The following is a 19,947-nucleotide window of genomic DNA, read 5'->3' as shown; positions in this document are numbered from 1 at the left end:
CCACCAATGAATTCTCCGCCATCGAATTCGTACGAACTGTTGGCAATTTCAAGCATGTATTGTGAAACACATATTTGTTTCAGTATTGCTTGAAACTGCAACGCCGATGGTTTTTTCTGCTTTATCCTGACCTGCGAGAAAACATTCTCCAGACAGTCTTGGGTGAATCTACCCGTCAGGATAAAGCTAAACCCAGCATCCAGCAATTTTTTCTGGAGGCGCGTGATAGCTTTAGTGGCTAGTATTGTTACGGATTGCCACGGTTTCCAGCTACCACCAACAGCCAAGCCGAAGAAGAAGTCGCAGCAGTCCCGCAGGAAACCGATGCTTTTATTATACGCCACCAAGTTTCCTGAAAATAATATCATCCTAGCATCAGTACTCAGAATTATATATTGCACATTGAGATAAGGTGGGAAGATGAGAAAAAGAGTGTGAAGGAGGAAGACACATTAAACGATAATGAAAAGTGATGGACAAATGGAGAGTAAGGAACAAGGGGCTAGACTTTTTTTCCTAAAACATATGTCGATAATATTAAACGATATGATTGATATTTTTCGATATTTATCGTTGATCTGTCATCTTAAATTCAAATTAATCGTCAAGGAGTTTTAGTCCAGCTTATTACGCACCATAATGGCGGTCGCTATAATGCGTGTTCGTAATATGCGAACCTTTCTGCTTATGTTAGATTTGGGATTTCTGAAAAATTGGCAACACTAATGTTGCCAGATATATTTTTCTTTTGAAGAAATATATGAAGACTTCAAACTGACGTAAGCAGAGCTGCCAAAAGAGTGGGTAGTTTATTATGAACTTTGCATTATAGCAACCGCCATTATGGTGCGTAAAAAGCTGGATTGTCAATATTTCCCAATAAATCTACAATGTCTCGCTCCTGGAGAAGGAAGAAATAATTTATATCTAAATTATGGAATCTAATTTAATAGAAATTTCGGCACTATGTATTCAATAGTAACGGCGCGCCTTAACCGCCTTTCAACCAAACTTGGCATACGTGTTCTTTGTACAAAGGAAGTGGTCATAGAAATATTGGATATGGGGAGGGGTCACCCTTAAAGAAGGAGGGGGTTAAAAGTAATAAATTTTCATACATAATGGAAACCTTTCATTGAAATTTGATGGTTTTCGGGTTCTTGATCATATTTGGAGGCCGGAAGTTGATGTCCAGAGACCAAAATCTGATGTTCGATGCCATTTTCAATCCAAGATGGCGATTTCCGGTTAGTGGGAAACCATTTAAAACTGTGGAAAACGCTCACAAACCCCCCAATGTTGGTATTTTCGGAGCAAAAATGACTCTTAAGAACCGATTATCGGTGTCTGACGATATTTCGAACCTTGGGTTGCCGACTTCCGGTTTCTGGAAGCCTGCGAAAATTAATAATTGAATTATATACTTGGCAATATGGGTTTTTTCGGAATCGGAATGACGTCGTCATACGAAAATCGATCATATATTTCCAAATATTGGCCTTTTTTGAAACGTAGTGACGTCTGTTTGCAGCCGAAAATCGGCCGATGGCCAGAAGTTGATGTTCAATATGGCGACTTCCGGTTTCAGAATTTCATGAAAAACGAATATATGCTCTGCAGTATGTATATTTTCGATATCAAGATGACGTCCAGAATTCAAATATTCATGTTTGGCGCAAATTTTTAAGTCGTACATGGCGGATTACATTTTCTGGAAAGGTTACTAGGATACAGAAGAAGGCTTGGCCGTAATATTGAAATGTTGTTTTGAAATCAATTCCGCGATTTCTGCTTTCTGTCAAGCTGTGTAAAACTGAGAAAAATGGTTAACTAATGTCAATATTTCTAGAAAGAGAATGTTCAGAAAATGACAACGGGCGTCCCGTTTTTAAATTCAAGAAGAAAAATATTCAAATACTCCCTGATATTAGGTTCATAAGTCAGAGCTGACACCCCAAAACCGAAAATTGGTGTCCGAACGTTTGGTATAGTGAGGGTTGTTTTTCTGCATTGAAAGTTATTCAAAACTTGAGGGCAATGTGGAGCGTATCTCTAAATTGTTAATTAATTCATGACGACTGATGTTCAACTATAAGGATGATATTGATATTGTTTACATAAAAAAAAAGTAAAACGAGAAGTCATAGCAAGCAATAATTTCAACTATCAGAGGTGAGCTTAGGCTATTGATTATGTAATTTCAGTGTAATTTGAGTTTATTGTAAGTTAATCGATACCGTCGAAGATGCTGATGAGGCAATCCATTTTCAAACGGAATTTTTGAACTCACTCGACCCAATTGGAATGCCCCCGCATCGATTGTTAATCAACAAAAAAGGTGGTATACAAGCAAGTTTATAACTTAAATGGAAATATTATGCGAAATGATGGGTTGGAAAAAATATATGGAAATATGGAAAATTATAGAAAAAGCAGAAATTATTACACGAGCAAGGCCGGGTACATTCAGCTAGTGGAGAGAATAAAATCGCGCCAGATGGTCTGGAAATTATATATAACCCGAATGCATTCACGAAGCTAGTTATCATGAGATTTTCGATTTAGAATAACTATATAAATTATTCAAAATCATTGGAGTTAAAATATTTTGAAAAATGTCGAATACGAATAGAACTATTACTTAAACTTTCATAAAAAATTGCTTTTCATTCGTTAATTCTGTTTATCAAGAGTTGCGTTATGACTAGGCTGACTAGACGTACCATTTTGAACGGGACAGTACCGTTTTTTCGACTATTTTTAACCGTCTCGTCTTTTTGCCATTTTGTACCGTTTCCGGATACTCCTTGAAAAAATCTCAAATAGAGCTTTGCATTGAAACACTTCCAAAATGGATAATAAGTTTCCAAGCAGCCAGGATTTTTCTAATACATTTTACTGAGTACGTTTTGTGCATTCCTGACAGTACCGCACCACTGGAAGGGCATCCGGACCTCTTCTATCGTGAACTGATAAAAAAGTCGCGCTTCAAAGTTGAGACCATGATAACTGTTAGTCAAAATCTCGATCATCATGCGTTTCAGGAACTCATTGCAAAAAAAAACACACTCTTCAGGATCGGGCAAGTTCATCAAAGCAATGAATGTATGTTTGTATGCTTTGGTTGGTAAAAAAATCCAAAAATTAACTTGAAGACTCCTCGCTTTCGTTGACCGTTACGCGATTCCGCATTCTTCGGGCTGTGTTCCAAAGAGTGCTCATCGATGTCTCCCTTGACGTCTCGTTCACGAACCGACGCCAATATCCGCGTTTCTTTGCTTTAGCCAGGCTTTTAAGCTTGGTATTAAGCTCCGAATACCGTATATAGTCGTCGGGTATACCTCCCTTCTGGAAGGCCAAAAACGCGTCGGATCTTTGCGTGTAGACATCGGAGCACTCTTTGTCCCACCACGGAGTTGGAGGCCGCTCTTTGATCGTTACGCCGGGATATTTCTTCGTTTGGGCTTGCAACGCGGCGTCGAGGATTAAGCCCGCGAGGAGGTTGGATTCTTCAAGTGGTGGGTGATGTTGAATCGACTCGACCGCTTTTGAAATCATTTCCTCGTATAACTTCCAATCGACATTCCATGTGAGGTCATACGGAATGTCAATTGGTCGCATGCGAGTTGAACCGTTAGTAATTGAAATAGGAATAGGCAAATGGTCGCTACCGTGAGGATCGAGGATTACCTTCCAAGTGCAATCCAACCGTAGCGACGTCGAACATAAGGATAGATCCAAAGCGCTTGGGCGCGCTGGAGGTTTCGGGATACGTGTCATTTCACCGTTGTTCAAAATAGTCATGTCGAAGTCATCGCAAAGGTTATAGATTAAAGAGGAGCGGTTATCATTGTAGGGGGAACCCCAAGCCACACCATGAGAGTTGAAGTCTCCCAAAATCAAACGTGGCGAGGGAAGAAGTTCTATTAAATCAAAGAGCAACCGTTGCCCAACCTGTGCTCTGGGAGGAATATACATTGAGGCAATACAAAGCTCTTTACCTTGTATTGTCATTTGACATGCGACAACTTCGATGCCTGGAATCGAGGGGAGGTTAATACGATAGAAAGAATAGCACTTTTTAATCCCTAAAAGTACTCCTCCATATGGGATGCGTGAGTGTGAGTGCCTACTTTGTGCGTCGCGCTAACTAGCGGTTCGTTATTAACATGCGAAAATGGCAGTGTGAGCGAAGAGAACGATAATATCCGGAGAAAGAGCGAAGAGAGTAGTGTTGCGCTGTGCTTGTCGGCGTTTGTTTCGCTGGCATAGGCATAACCAAAATAAAACAGATGAGTATAAGTTTTTGTATCAAACATTTTAAGAATGCATAGGCTCTGTGTGTAGTGGTTTCAGCGGGTTTTGGACTTTGTCAGAAGTGTAAATGTGTCATCTGTTGGGTGCACAAAGTGTGGTAGCTTTTCGGTTGCGGGTAGAGTTTTTTTTTTATATTTACAAACCAGATTGTGCGATGCACTCTCACAGGTCAAAATTGGCAGTTTTACAATATAGTTTCAAAATTCATCATTCGAGCATGACAATGCGGCATGCGATTGATGCATCGTCTACAATTGTGAGTCCTGGCAGGGCGGTGACATTTTATTCAGGTCTATGTTCTTGTTTTATGATTTTCCTAGCTTTTGGACAAATGTTGATATACATAAGTAACTTTTATTTAATTATGTTGAAATCGTTTTGGGCGTGAAAATAGTTCACGACAACTGAACTTTGATTGCAATTATTTTGGCATTTTAATAATAAATTTGGAACTCTGTTTCGTTTAATATGCTTTTTTGCATTTTTTTAAGTTTTTGGGCTATGAATGCATGGAACTTTGTCAGTTTTTATACTCAGTAGGTGTCTTTGGTGCGAAACGTCGTGTCGCGTATGCGTCGGTAGGAGAAAATGGAGCGGTCGTGCATAATGCCCCGGTGAAACGCATCATCGGCCCGGGTGAGTTTTGTTTATCTAAGGGTTTCCGGAGTGTAGTGGGCACGCTATAGTTTGCTTCGGGGAGGTCAGCTCAGTTTCGCGCACGGTCTCGGAGTTCAATGACCATTACATCGTATAATGCTCGGGTGTGCCTTGTGGGTTTTTTTACTCGCTCTATCGGTTCTTTGAGCTGGTACCAGTAGTTTGCATTAGGCGTGCGGTGCGTTTTACGAAATTCATTAGTTTCGAGGTAAATTTTAATAGTTCACGGGATGAAACGCGAAATTTGGTGTGATACAGACTGTTAACGATTGGTTGCTGATAATAACGATTGGTAGAAACTTCGATTCTCCTATATGCCGATACAGCGATCGTGATGCGGTTCTATTCATATAGTCTTCTGATGGCCGGTTGCGCAGAGACCGAGAAATATCCATATCGGGCGCGAATTTGTGTAGAAAAGATCGCACCATCAACCTCGATGGATCCAGATCAATTCCTTTCCACTAACACTAATTCCTTCCTTTGATACTTGTGGATGATGCAGAGGATTCCTCGGTCTCTAGTAGCAACAAGTATTAAACTAACACTCCCGATATCCCTTCCTCTATTGATCTGCATTGGGCGTGGCCAGCTACGTTATTGACCAGTGAAAAGAAAAATCATCAGGAATTGTACACTGAAAATGGCTTGCTACTCCTAGGCACCATTTTGACGGTTCTTTGTGCAATTTCAGCTGATTCTGGTCAATCGCGGGCAACACACGGGCGATCAAATATGCTATGCTATGCTATGCCTAAAAGTACTCCTCCATATGGGGTGTCTCGATCAAGGCGAATAATATTAAAATCATGGAAGTTGAGATCAATATTTGAAGTAAGCCAAGTTTCACAAAGGGAAAATGCATCGCATTTGTTTCTATTTATTAAAACTTTAAATGAATCCATTTTTGGTAAAATACTTCTACAATTCCACTGTAAGACAGAGATAGAATCCTTCGTATACGCAGATGAATTAGGCATCGAAGGATACAATCGCTGCAAGGAGGGGCCATTGGGCAGTCAACTGCTTCAAAAATGATCTAACTGTTGTGAGGAATGCTGTAAGAAAAATTTTAATTGGATCGGGTACATTGAAAGTTTCACAAATCCAGTCCACAATGTCAGAAAATTTCACTAATCCAGAGTTTGTTTCATCAACTGGGAGTGCAAAAAGAACAACTGGGGTTTTAGATGTTCCTGGCAGTGCTGGGAACTCCTTCTGGGACTTTAAATTTGCAAGCCCAGGAGGAGTTTACTTCGGTTTTTCCGCAGCACTGTTTGGTATGTTTGTAACTTTCATTTCACTTTGGGAAATCTTAGGACCTTTTCGGGGAAGTTTAGGAGAGGAAATATTTTTCCTCTTTCTAGACGCCCCAGGATTGGCATAAGTTGTTCCCGCTGGTGAATCGTCAGAATCGGTTTCATCAGAGGACAACAGATCAAAGGGGTTCGATGTTATGGTAGAAGTGGTCACGGTCCTCTTAAGCATCTCAGCGTAAGATCGCTTTGAACGCTCCTTAAGTGACCGCTTGATTTTATCTCTGCGCTGCATGTACACCGGGCATGTGGAGAGCTCATGCTGATTTTCCCCGCAGTGAATACATTTTTCAGCATTTACACTGCAAGAATCGTCCGCATGAGTTTCTCCACACTTGCTACATCGTGCCTTATTGCAGCAGTAGGCGGCTGTGTGGCCTAGCTGCTTGCAATTGGTGCAATTCATAACACGGGGTACATACAATCGCACAGGCAGACGAACCCGATCGATCGAGACGTGGCTAGGGAGAGCAGATCCGGCAAACGTAACACAAAACGAGTCTGACGGAGTGTACACTTTTGTGCCGTTGACAAGAGACACAGACCGCAATTGCTTGCAATCTATGATCTTTACTTATACGTCGTGACACAAAGCATTTTTGAAGCAGCCAAAACCGCTTGCCAAGATACACTCGACCGACAGACTCGAATCGGTTATGACACCGTCGATCTCCACGTCTCGTGCGGGTATATAAACGCGATACTCGCGTGTGAAAAGCTCGGAGCGAGCAATAGCGTTGGCCTGTTCCAGGTCGCTGACCACGACACGGAGCTTGTTGGGTCTGACCTTGGAGATTTCGGTCACGGCCTTGTACCCCTCCGTCAGGTCTTTCGAAATCTGCAGGATGTTTAACGGTTTCGATTTCGGTCCTGCTTTTGGCCGAAAGAAAACAGTAAAGCTGCCCTGAGATCCATCCAGGTAAAGCCTGGGGCGAGGGGGGACTGGAGAATTAACAGAGGAAGGGTTGGCAGGAGGGACAGGGTCGGAGGGGCTCGGGGATGGTGGCACGGGAGGCGAGGGATCTACATCCATCGCGCTAAATCTAGCGCACTAGCGCCTACAGAACACGTACCTCTTTACTTCTCCTTTCAGCAGGGTTGGTTGTCCAAACGGTCGAAGCTGCAGCCGTTACAGCCAGCAGCCCAAATACGGCAGCTCCAAACAGCCACCAGCAGCGAGCCGAGTGTGTGATCACTCAGCACAGCGACACAACTCGCTGTCAACTGTTGGCTTCTTCTTTTTCCTCCTTTGTGTTGAGATTCTCGTCCACTGCTGTAGCACAAATCACTTAGCAGCCAAATCGGCTTACGCACCAGCAAACAGCCACGATGCGAAACAGTTGCACAAAGGCGGGCGACCTTGAACCTTCACTCGACCAGGCAAACAATGCCAACACTTGCTCGCGCGTCTTTTGTTTTATATTCTATCGGAGCGATCACCAAACACATCCGATACTGATGCGTGTTCGGCACAGAATGATGAAACGAAGTTGTTCTGAATCAAACCCATCAAGCATTTCGTCTCTATCAAAGCATGTTGTTACTAACAATCGTTGTTTTTAACCTGTACTGTAGGCTATATTATTTTGATAGAATACGTTAGTTACAAAGTTTGATATGGGTTCATTACTAGTAGAATCATATTTGTTATAATTTCTGTTATTTTAACACCTGACGGAATCAAATTGGAAAAATAACCTGAAAGGTTTTTTGCATAATAAAATAACAGCTTCTGTTATATTTTTGTTTTGTCACTATTAAGATATTATCACTATTAATATCTCTATTGAGATAAGAACAAAAAACTTTTGCAGGCCAATCCCAGTGGATTTAAAGATATGTAATGTAGCCAAAGGTAAAAATTTTACTACAGTTATACATTTAATAGTAGCTCTTTCTGATATACTACATGCTACTATGCATGTAAACTCCGGGGGTAAACTCGACAACAAGAAAAAGAATAATAGGTAAGAGCATTTGCTTTTCGCTTGCATTGTAAACTTATTAGTATTCGCTTGCATTCGTAGCGAATACTAATAAGTTTATTATTAGTAGTACGCTTGCATTCGCTCTGCATATGCCAGTAACACGTGTGTTTAAATTTAAAAAATACATTTTTTCTGAATCAGTAATCCTAAATGAAAACCTAGGTACTTCTCAAAAGGAAACTGCTAAAACACACAAATAACCTTGAGGTTATGTTTTGAAATATTTCAAACGCCTGAAGTTATGCAGAAAGTTTGCAATGTGAATGTAACTTCATGGACAATGCTGACTAAAGCCAAAAACATCATATCAAGAAGACTGGGAACTCTGCCTGAGATTGAGCGACAATGTTGGCAGTGCAGTCTGGCGAGTAAAAGTGGAACTGACGCATGCTAGTCTGTGTGCTGGCGATGCGAGCGCAAGCCGAACGCACAGACTGGACCACCACATACGCACACTCTGTCTTCGCAGCGATGTAATTACCAGCACTTTCATAGCAAACTTCCACCTTTAATAGATGGAGTGCGCTGTTTGATTTGACGCTTGTCATTTATATGGGATCGATCCAGAGATGCCAGTCTTTTTGATATGATGTTTTTGCTAAAGCACTGCGGTATCGGTTTGAAGCTTAAGCACTGTGGAGCTGTGGTCTGCAACACGAATCTGCTGCACCACGGAATATCAAATGGTAATTAACATCCATTTCCTGTTTTAAATCATGATTACTCCTCGTTTTACTAACGTAAATCTAACTCCCAAAGAATTTCCTGAGTTGATTTATGATGAAAATATTTTTATAGCGAAAACGGTTCATTTGATCGATATCGTGTTGTTTTTTTGTAGAGTTTTTCTGTAAAGACAAAATTATTATCTACCATTTTGCCGAAGACATAGCACCAGTCAAACAAACCGTTCTAGCTCCAAAAATATTTTAATCAACAATATCTTTTTTGCACAAGCAGTAATAATTATAGCCTAAAATGGCATCTTTAGCCTATAGGAACATCTGTGAAAAGTTTGAGCCAAAGTTATACTAACAATTAAAATATATTAAAATCAGCACGTTTTGCTGAGAACTGCTCATCATTTACGCATTGAAGTCTTCATTCACTTCACCTCTTTGAGACAAATTAAATTGCATTCATATATGTATACGTTGTGGTGCATCAATTAACCTTCGACTGCAAACGTCTTTGAAATGCCGTTCGGAAATACTTTTATTCAACCTACGACCAGAAAACCAAATTAAATAAAAATAACACATTGCCCACACTCGGCACCTGTTAACGTTACAAGCTAGTATTAGCATTTGTCCAACACAGTAATAGTAATGGCGTTACGTTTAGTTCGGTTTCTAGATACACTATGCATGTATTCATAAAATAGAAGCAGGAAATCATAATATGGGTATTCATGTCGAGCTCGTAAACAAATACCCAGCCGTAAAAATACTCACCTCCATTGACGAGTAATGGAAGATACACAGTTTACGGCTGGGTATTCGTATACGCGCTCGATGTGAAGACCCCTAATGTCTTTTTTATCTTTCTCCTAAAAAGATGTTTTTTTAAAAGATTCATAATTAATTTATTTGGAGCAGGGAAAAGCCTTTGGGAGTAAAGTTCATTTAAACCTCTTCTCCCAAAGGCATAAAAAACCTACTCTTCTTTTTCATATATAACACAATTCAAATACACCTCCAGTGAGACATTGTTTCTTCGAAGGAGGTGCATAATATATAAATCCTATATGTGGTACAAACGGCCGAATGTCATTTTTTGACGTAAGACTACGTCTTACAGCACTATATCGGGATACATTCTGTGGAAACTAAAACCAAAGTGTGACGTCGGAATAAATGATTTCAAACGTTAAAACTGATGTAACCATATGATGGATCACAATAGTCAATATGTCGTTGGATTGATAAAATGATGGACAATTTTTTGATACTTTAGTTATTATTATCACTTCATTGCTTAGCAGTGAAAATTACAGAAAAGTTTCAAGGCCGAATTTTTACGAACAATATACCAATCATATGCGAGCACGCCTAGCACAGACTTTATAAGTAGACACCAACTGCCTGCTCCGATATTCTCTATATCAGCGGCAAAAAAAATTGACAGAATCTCCCCGTCCCAATAGGTCAACTAATGTTTGCTTCCCTGAGCCTAGACTATTTTGATGTCTTGAAGGTGAACCTTTTTCCAAGAGTTCGTAACCACCTCCTTTATCAGACAGTTTAACGATCTGCTGTTAAAATGTTATTTAAACTGATGTCTTGAAGGAAAACATGCTGGCACAGGTAACAGTACTGCACCGAGCCATGTATGAATAGAGCGCTTTTCACTCGTCGTCTATCAGTGCATTAGAACTCGATATTCATTTGTGTGCAGCCAAGCCAAGTGAAGACTACATTATCTCTGTCGACGTCGTGTTGCGATCTGAAAGAAAATCGAACTGCGTTCGAATTGTCTTCTTCTCTTTTTGTTTCGTAAAGAAGCAAATATCAGAAGATGCCGCACATTACGCTGTGCCGCCGGGGACTGAGGAACTGTACGTGTTGGTAGAGGCAGATGGCATTTGGGTATATGCAGGGATGCAGGGTATAAAAATTTGTATTTTTCAAATCATTTTTTGAAGTAGAATACTTCTCTCAGGAAGTTCGGCTACATAGGGATGTGAAATGAAAATCTAAAACCGAAAAAAGTGAAAAATATGTCCAATTTCAAATGCTAATAAATCGGTTAGTATTCGATGGATTTCCTTCGTTCTTGCAGCAATAGATTGGAAAATCTTCTAAGATTCTTCCCAAAATAAGATAATTGTAATTTTATTATTCACACTACTGTACTATTGAAAATAGTCAAGCCTTGTCAAAACGAAAAATTCGACCTCTGATTGGTCGTTATATGCTTGCTTCCCAAGCACGGTCGACAGGATCATATACCTTGCAATTGAAAACATGCTATTTGGCCTATATAAGAGCCTGTTTCAGCCGGAGCCGCTCATAATAGTTCTAGACAGCGACAACAGCAGTCGTCCTTCCTTAGCAGCAGCACTAGCTCTGTGGTTGGTCACCACGTCTCAGGAGCAGCGCGGTTTTTCTCAGCGTGTGTCGCCAGACAGCCAGTATTCCCCCCGTGTTGGGGCAGCATGAAGATTGCCATCAGGAAATCCAATTTTGGGAATCAAAATGCCTTTTTGAAGGCAAATAAACAAGTCATTGGAAGTTAATAATTTTTGTCAACGCAAGCAAGTATTCTGTGTTGCATCCTAGCAATTTAAATTTGTCGCACCCGTCTAATTTACTGAATGTGAAATAGCTTCCACAGTGCATGTTGTCCGTGTATCTTAATTCCCCCAATGTTAGGGCAGCTCAAAGGTTGTAATTAGCAACCGATTTTGAACAGCAAAATGCTTTTTTGAAGGCAAATAAAAAAATAATTGAAGGTTAATAATTTTCTGGCATCAACACAAGCAGACATTCTGTGCGGGATGCAATCAAATTCTGTTGTAGTTGTCTAATTTTCACTTTATTTAGTAAACCCCCACTGTAGGGGCAGCGCAAAGGCTGCGATCAGCATAACCGACATTGAATAATAAACTGCCCTGTTAGTACGCATTCACAAAAGCAGTTAGTTCGACTATGCAGAGCTAATATGAAGTCGATTCAATCAATCAGCATAAACATAATTTCGTCGTCTCCCAGCTGTCAAGTTGCAATATGATGCAACACGCAACAGCGAGCAAACGAAATCGCTTGATGTTACAAACCGCAATAAGATACGGGTTAAAACCGTTGCGTGTGTGAGAGCACCATCGGTGTTTATTCGCTGGATACACTATCTACTGTCTACTGAACGCAGTAATCTGCTTACATGCGACATGGGGACGGGAACATTTTCTTCAACCAAGCTGCGCAACACGACACAAAACATGTTAATTTGTTGCTTCAATGAGAGTGCTATCGGTCCGGCTCGACAGAATGTTCACAAGAAATCATTTATGTGCATCCGTGCTACCAAACTGAGGAAAAACTTTAGAAACTGAAAAAAGAGGTGGAGCTTATCAAATGATCGCTCTGAACCAGAATGAAGTCACACATATTTTTCAAGTTATATCATGCCACCACGTACGTAAAATAATTCATAGGAAATTCATTTCATCCCTATATAAGAGCCTGTTTTAGTCGAAGCCGCTCATAGTAGTTCTGAACAGCGACGACAGCAGTCCTCCCTTAGCAGCAGCGGGAGCGAGCAGTGGGTACCATCGATAGCGGATAGCGGCCACAACTGTGGCATGGCTGCGAATAAGTGTAGCAGTTTCAGCGGATCTCACCATCGATAGCAGCAGGGCCAGCAGATGCAGGTACAGCGGATACCAATGGCGGCCACAACTGTGGCATGGCTACGGATAGCGTTGCAGGTGCTCAGCAGTTGGGCCAGCGTATAGCGGCCACAACTGTGGCATGGCTATGCATAGCGTAGCTGTTGCAGCGGGTATATCAGCATCGATAGTAGCAGGGTCAGCTGATGCAACGACACTCCCTTCACTAAAATGCTGTTTCAGTGTGGTAGCGGGAAGCATCAGCAGCAGGCTTGCATGAAGTGAATACATCAGCCAGCAACTTTCTCTAAGGCCTCTGCCATAGTCGACGCGAAAAGCGGCGCGAACCGATTCGCTCGGCCGTAGGTTGATGTACAGCTCTACTGATGGCTGTACATCAACCTACAGCTGAGCGAATCGGTTCGCGTCTATAATGGTAGAGGCCTAATGGGAAAGTTGTATCAGTTTGTTCAGAAGAATATTATTGTCGGTAATATTACAGAGATGCGATTGCGTAAATCCGATTTTGAATTGAACAATTGTTCTTTTGAGAACAAAAGACACACTTATTTGAAGAGTTAATAGCTTTTGGTACCAACAGCAGTATAGTGACAGCCTCAGCGGTAGATGCAGATGCAGCCGGTACTTCCGTGAGGCCGATGTAAAGGTAAATGGGAGCAGCACGGCGAAACAGTTCGGGTTATGCTTAGACGCGCGTCATTTTTCGTTGTTGATATTCCCCACATGAAACGACGCGCTTTCGTATGATAGCGGTAGATGCATTTGCCAACACTTCCTCCAGTGAAGCCGTGTCTAGTTTTCAATGTGAAAACACCTTTCTCATTGTGTTAACCGTGCGCCTTAGTCCTCACTATCAAGGTAACACAGAGATGTAAGATAAACACTACATCCTATGATAAATTGAACAATTGTCCTTATAAGGACAACAAATGAATTAATGAAGATTTAATTTTGAATTAGAATACTTCTCTCAGGAAGTTCGGCTACATAGGATTGTAAAATGGAAATTTAAAACTGAAAAAAGTGAGAAAAATTTCAAATGCTAATAAATCGGTGAGGTTTCGATGGATTTCCTTCGTTTTTGCAGCAATCGATTAGAAAATCTTCTAAGATTCCTACCAAATGCATGAAATTGCAATTTTATCATTCGATCTATTGTACTATTGAAAACTCTTAAGCCTTGTCAAAACACAAAATTCGACCTCTGATTGGTCGTTATAACGCGCTTTCCCAAGCACGGTCGGCAGAGTTATGGACCTAGTAAATTGGGAATGCATCATTTGGCCTATATAAGAGCTTCATCAGATAATAAACAAACATTTCATCGGATATTAAATTGAACAACTGAAATTTGAAGAACACTAATGATTATTTGAAGAGTTAATATTTTCTCGTTTTGCGCTATAATCCAAAGTTAATTATCTTCATCTACATGCATACTCTGACTATTATTACGTGTTTGCGTCGCTTAGTGTTTGGCTACGGTCATGCAGAACGCAAATAACGGCGCGATGCAATTCGGCAAGACGAAATCTGTTGAAATGTATAGCTCTACTTCGCCTTAAAAAGAGCTGTACATTTCACCACGGTAAGGCGAATCGCATCGCGCCGGCATTCGCGTTCTGCATAACCGTAGCCTTTGTTCCGTTCCCGTTTAATGATATCGTATTAAATGTGCATATTACAATTCGGCAGCACTTCAACTTCTCATTTGCACAAAATTTAAAAATATCCAATGAACTTCATTCAAAATATCAGACAAAAAGAAATTACAATACTGCCAATGAACGGTCAACATTTATTTACTAGAAAAAATGACTGACACGCAAGCAGCCAGGTTATCTTTCTTGTAAAAGTATTCTACTTCAACCTTGCGGTCGTGGCTTTGCATACAACCTTCTTGTGATTTTTTGACGTTGACTAACGTCTATATCGAAGTTAGGCCCCTGAATTTGAAAATCTAGTAATTCAACCAGGGAAAACCAGAGAAAAGTGGTCAGGTTTTGAGCGCTTATTTTGCAGTCATCTATAATCAGGTTTTCGAGGTTTTGGCATCAATCGATCCGAAATTCTTTTACGGTTAAATTTATGTAACAAAAACAAACTATTGTTTGAGATACACTATTGAAAAATTGGTAATTAATATCGATTGTCTAAATCATACCGCGCAGCCAATCACTACCTCTCTTCCCAAGCACAGTCGACACTAACGGATACAATCGATCTGACTTTGTTGTTATTGTTGTTGTCACTTTCTGTTTCCGATGTTTATGCTGCTGCTAGCGGAAAAAACCTTGCAAATATGCATGTTTATGTTGATGTTAATTTCACGACAGCGCTAGGTGTTAGCAGCTGAAAGGAGGAAAGACAAAATAGTACCGGTCATCTCGTGCCGGTTTCACCCGTTATGCTGGTGGCTTTTAGTAGATTAACCAGAAAACAACAATGTAATCGGCAACTGGCACCTTTTGGTGCCTCTAAATTTTGTTACAGAAACGGCAAATTGAATTTTCTGTTTTACCAAATGCTGCTGCTAGCGGAAAAAAACCTTGCAAAAATGCATTTTTGTGTTGGTGTTAATATTATGACAGCGGCCGGCGCAGCTTTCAAGAAACATTTGTCTCTATCATTCCATCATCTATGTAGCCCCTCCCTCTTTCTAATTATCTGACGAAGCCTTGGTATAAAACGTATCGTTCGAACATTTCACCCATCAGTTTCATTATTAAACCGTACCGGATACATACGGACGCTCGGTGTTAGCAGCTAGAAGGAGGAAAAACAAAATAGTACCGGTCATCTCGTGCCGGTTTGACCCGTGATGCTGGTGGCTACTGCAAAATGCTAAAATGGCTGGAATTCTGGACGGAAACCAGTAAACAAGAAATCGGCAACTGGCACCTTTTGGTGCCTCGCAGTTTTATAATAGAAGCGGTTAGTTGAATTTTATGTTTTACAATTGCTGTTGCTAGCGGAAAAAAACCTTGCAAAAATGCATGTTTATGTTGATGTTAATTTCACGACAGCGCCAGGATGTTAGCAGCTGAAAGGAGGAAAGACAAAATAGTACCGGTCATCTCGTGCCGGTTTCACCCGTTATGCTGGTGGCTTTTAGTAGATTAACCAGAAAACAACAATGTAATCGGCAACTGGCACCTTTTGGTGCCTCTAAATTTTGTTACAGAAGCGGCAAATTGAATTTTCTGTTTTACCAAATGCTGCTGCTAGCGGAAAAAACCTTGCAAAAATGCATGTTTGTGTTGGTGTTAATATTATGACAGCAGCCGGCGCAGCTTTCAAGAAACATTTGTCTCTACCATTCCATCATCTATGTACCCCTCCCTCTTTCTAATTATCTGACGAAGCCTTGGTATAAAACGTATCGTTCGAACATTTCACCCCATCAGTTTCATTATTAAACCGTACCGGGTACATACGGACGCTCGGTGTTAGCAGCTAAAAGGAGGAAAAACAAAATAGTACCGGTCATCTCGTGCCGGTTTGACCCGTGATGCTGGTGGCTACTGCAAAATACTAAAATGGCTGGAATTCTGGACGGAAACCAGTAAACAAAAAATCGGCAACTGGCACCTTTTGGTGCCTCGCAGTTTTATAATAGAAGCGGTTAGTTGAATTTTATGTTTTACAATTGCTGTTGCTAGCGGAAAAAAACCTTGCAAAAATGCATGTTTATGTTGATGTTAATTTCACGACAGCGCCAGGATGTTAGCAGCTGAAAGGAGGAAAGACAAAATAGTACCGGTCATCTCGTGCCGGTTTCACCCGTTATGCTGGTGGCTTTTAGTAGATTAACCAGAAAACAACAATGTAATCGGCAACTGGCACCTTTTGGTGCCTCTAAATTTTGTTACAAAAGCGGCAAATTGAATTTTCTGTTTTACCAAATGCTGCTGCTAGCGGAAAAAACCTTGCAAAAATGCATTTTTGTGTTGGTGTTAATATTATGACAGCGGCCGGCGCAGCTTTCAAGAAACATTTGTCTCTGCCATTCCATCACCTATGTAGCCCCTCCCTCTTTCTAATTATCTGACGAAGCCTTGGTATAAAACGTATCGTCCGAACATTTCACCCCATCAGTTTTATTATTAAACCGTACCGGGTACATACGGACGCTCGGTGTTAGCAGCTAAAAGGAGGAAAAACAAAATAGTACCGGTCATCTCGTGCCGGTTTGACCCGTGATGCTGGTGGCTACTGCAAAATACTAAAATGGCTGGAATTCTGGACGGAAACCAGTAAACAAGAAATCGGTAACTGGCACCTTTTGGTGCCTCGCAGTTTTATAATAGAAGCGGTTAGTTGAATTTTATGTTTTACAATTGCTTTTGCTAGCGGAAAAAAACCTTGCAAAAATGCATGTTTATGTTGATGTTAATTTCACGACAGCGCTAGGTGTTAGCAGCTGAAAGGAGGAGAGACAAAATAGTACCGGTCATCTCGTGCCGGTTTCACCCGTTATGCTGGTGGCTGTTAGTAATAAATGGCTACTGCAAAATACTAAAATGGCTGGAATTCTGGACGAGAATAATCGGAAACTGGTACCTTTTGGAGCCTCGAAATTTTGTTACAGAAGTTTTGTAAAAGAAGCGTTGCAATTCCCTCTACTATTTGCTTCAATGGAATATTTTTTTTTTTTTTTAAGAATACGGTAGTCAACGTCATGCGGTCGTGTCTTGAATACCACCCTCCTACTTTTTTTCATTAGCATCTGCAAAAAAATATTCACTTCCATAACCCTACTTGTAATTGAATAACCTTATGCAAACATTACTTGCTGAGGCTAATGTTGTTCATCACTGGTTTATTTGTGAAGATAACAGAATTTTCGCAGTTTTTTTATCTTGAAACTGAAGAAACTTTTCTCTGGTTCTGCTAACTGATAAAATGTTTAAATTGACCTGAGTTAAATGTTACCATGCTCAAAAAATTCTATGGCAGTTTTAGAATTTCTGTAATATACATTTTCGACAAGAAACTGTAATTTTTTATCGTTACTTTTCCCGTGAACTTGTAAATGCAGGAAAATATTTCATGTGACATCTTTGCTTGGCAGTTGTGAGATATAGACAGGTAAAGCTAACAAGATGCTGCTTCGGAATGGGTGAGTGAGCCATCTTTCACAAGACAATCATATATAAAAGATAATTAACTTTCTACTAAATCGTACCTAATTAAAATCTGTAAAAACGTTGCTTTTTCGTGCATTGAAGAAAATCGACTGTATAATGATAAAAGGTATTCATAAATGTTAAAGACAATACTTTTTCTTCTAAAAGAGTGCTGCAAATAAATAATCAAAATCTAGATAAACATTTCAAAAGGTCCTATCTGCTGTCATCGTTTTTCCGGAGCGTCTTTTTATTTTGGTAATGGTTCAGCTTTAGTAACTCTCCCAAGTGTGATTTTCGTTCAGAAGGTTAGAGTGATCCCTCCGCTATCAACTTTGGCAAACAACGTGTCATAAAAGGTGTTTGATAAGTTGTGGTGATTGAATGAAAGTGATCGATCAAAAAATCGATCAAAGCAGATAGGACCTTTTGAAATGTTTCTCTAGAAATACAGACTCCCGTTCGATTTTGCCAACACGCCAAAAATGTTTCTGTTGCCAAATTCGATCGAGGTCTCGCTTGATGAATTTAAGTTAATAATTGGGAGTAACCGGAGCTCAACGAGGACAGGTTTGCATGTTGCCTATGACGACCTAGATGCTGAATTAGAGACATAGTACGGTTTTTAGTACTGAGAATCAAAATACCTTTCTGTTGGAGCATTAAATTGAACAAACATTTTAAAAATATGGTTGAACATAATTGCTCGTTTTTGGCACATGTGGTCTTACGTCAACTTTGCGGTCGTGTCTTGGATACCACCCTCCTCCTTTTTTCTGTATGGATTCATCTTTTGTGACATCGCCCGGATGTTTGCTGTTTTTCGCACTTCTATTATTAGCAGGGTTGATATTTGTTGACACTCTTGAGTGAAAGTGTAAAAAGCATCCATAAACGTTATTTTTTTACAATCCTTTCAGAGCTCTCCCTTCCCGCTTTTTGCATGGAAGTGAACTGTCAAAACACCTCATTATATTTCATGTGATGAAAGCAAGACAACAAAATCAGTTTATCAGTTAACAAAGATTGTTAAGGCATCGGTCAGTGTCAGTGAAAAAGTGTTTCGGTGAGGTTTATTTTGGTTGAGGTGACTGTTTGTTTTTCTTTTTCACTTTGAGGTGAAGATCATTTGGTTGGATTTGTCGTCAAATTTTATTCCGTAACCGTGAACGATGCGCGCGATCTATTTCATCTGAGTATAACAGCACGTTACTAGGACGAAAATCTAGTGTATCTGAAAGAGTGCTGCGATCATTGGAAGTGAAAATTGAAAATGATTGGCTGTAATTTTCGAAGAATTTTGCTGGGAAAATGACTTTTATCAGCACTGATTATTAGCAATATCACTGTTGAGAGTAAGTGACATGATTATTATAATTCGTACTTGTATGTATGCCCTTCCTTTTTACGCTTACTATTCCAAGCTTAGCTGCCTCCAGCAAATATTATCGCCAATAACAATTCCCCGGAGAGGATTCAACTGAATGGCCCTCTAATCAGTTTTATTATGAAAGGGATTATGTCAAGGGGACATCGAATGGCCCTTATTCAACTGAGATTCGAATCCACGACCACCCGCTTGTCAAAGCGGACTATGAACCTTGCGGCCACGAAGCTCCCCAATGTCATAAACCACATATATGCGTATGTATATAACACTCTCCAACCATCAAAAGACTGGAACTATTTCCACAATGTTAATGTTAAATAAAAAGTCTAGTTGCCACTATTACAATGGACATTGATGATTCAAAAAATTCTATCTTCGAAATAAAATCTTTTACATTTTTTGAAAATTTTAAATTTTAGTTTTAGAATATTTGAGAACTACATTTACAAATTAAAGGAGCCGTGTTATTACCACTGTTTTGTTGAATAATGGATGACGAAATGGTGGATTTTTTTACTTGGATGAATATGATATATTGCGCTATTGGAGAAAAGTACTCTGTAGTGAAAGGAATTTTTCATCTGCACGAATCGCTCCTCTTGGAAAAGTTACAACCTGCTTTTTTCTGCTCAGCCCTTTTAGATAAATTTAAATAACGGTGTGACGTGTGTACTACAATTTAATGTCGATTAAAATTAAACTTGTCAGTTTATACATAGTAGTTAATGCATGCGCTGGCGTCGTCTAGGAAATGGCATATAGCATCTAAAGTGTTCTGATGCAGATCCATACGGTTTTC

This window comes from Wyeomyia smithii, chromosome 3 (genome assembly GCF_029784165.1).
Source record: "Wyeomyia smithii strain HCP4-BCI-WySm-NY-G18 chromosome 3, ASM2978416v1, whole genome shotgun sequence".
In the NCBI taxonomy this organism is placed as follows: Eukaryota; Metazoa; Arthropoda; class Insecta; order Diptera; family Culicidae; genus Wyeomyia; species Wyeomyia smithii.
Note: the sequence above shows the minus strand (reverse complement) of the source record.